Source organism: Penaeus monodon, chromosome 29 (genome assembly GCF_015228065.2).
Source record: "Penaeus monodon isolate SGIC_2016 chromosome 29, NSTDA_Pmon_1, whole genome shotgun sequence".
NCBI classification, from domain to species: domain Eukaryota; kingdom Metazoa; phylum Arthropoda; class Malacostraca; order Decapoda; family Penaeidae; genus Penaeus; species Penaeus monodon.
This window is the reverse complement of record NC_051414.1, coordinates 1,256,070-1,256,727: the sequence shown is the minus strand read 5'-3', so window position 1 is coordinate 1,256,727 and position 658 is coordinate 1,256,070.

The window sequence follows — 658 nt, the reverse complement described above, 5'->3', positions numbered from 1 at the left end:
GAAATTCAGACTCTGACTAATGGACGCACTACACTACACCAGGCACATAAATGTACACATGCAAGCACTATGTTTTGCTTATGCATATATGCTGCAATTGTTGTTAGCCTGCAATACCTTAGTGTATATATTTTCTTTCCTTCCAGTCATTAAACTTTGATAAGTAGACTAAAATGTTTATTGAATTTTAACTCTCCAATTGAATTTATCATGATGTAGCTCTGATTTTGATGTTGCATGGTTTGCAGTATTTAGTGTATAATATTTAATGACATCTGTTAATGGAGCCCAGGTATGAATTTAGACAAAGTAAGGGAATCGAGCTAGTGACTCTAGCCCTCATAGCCCAGGCTGTGTGGATCCCATTTCCCTTGTGAAAGTTTCGACAAATTGTTCAGGCATTTTCCGACTGGGCAAGAGCAAACTCATTCCTTGGTCTTTGTGCAATTATTCATGTGTCTTTTTGTAATATCCTTTCTCTTTTCTCTCCTCTCTCTTTTCTTTCTATTCGCTTTTCTCTCTTATCTGTTCTCACTTCTTTTTTGCACTTGGTTTCTCTTTTTCTTTTTCTTTCTCTCTCCTTCCTTTTCCTTTTATTTCTCTCAATGATTGTCTGTTTTATATGATATTTTTATGGTGCACGTGACTGCTTAGTGTC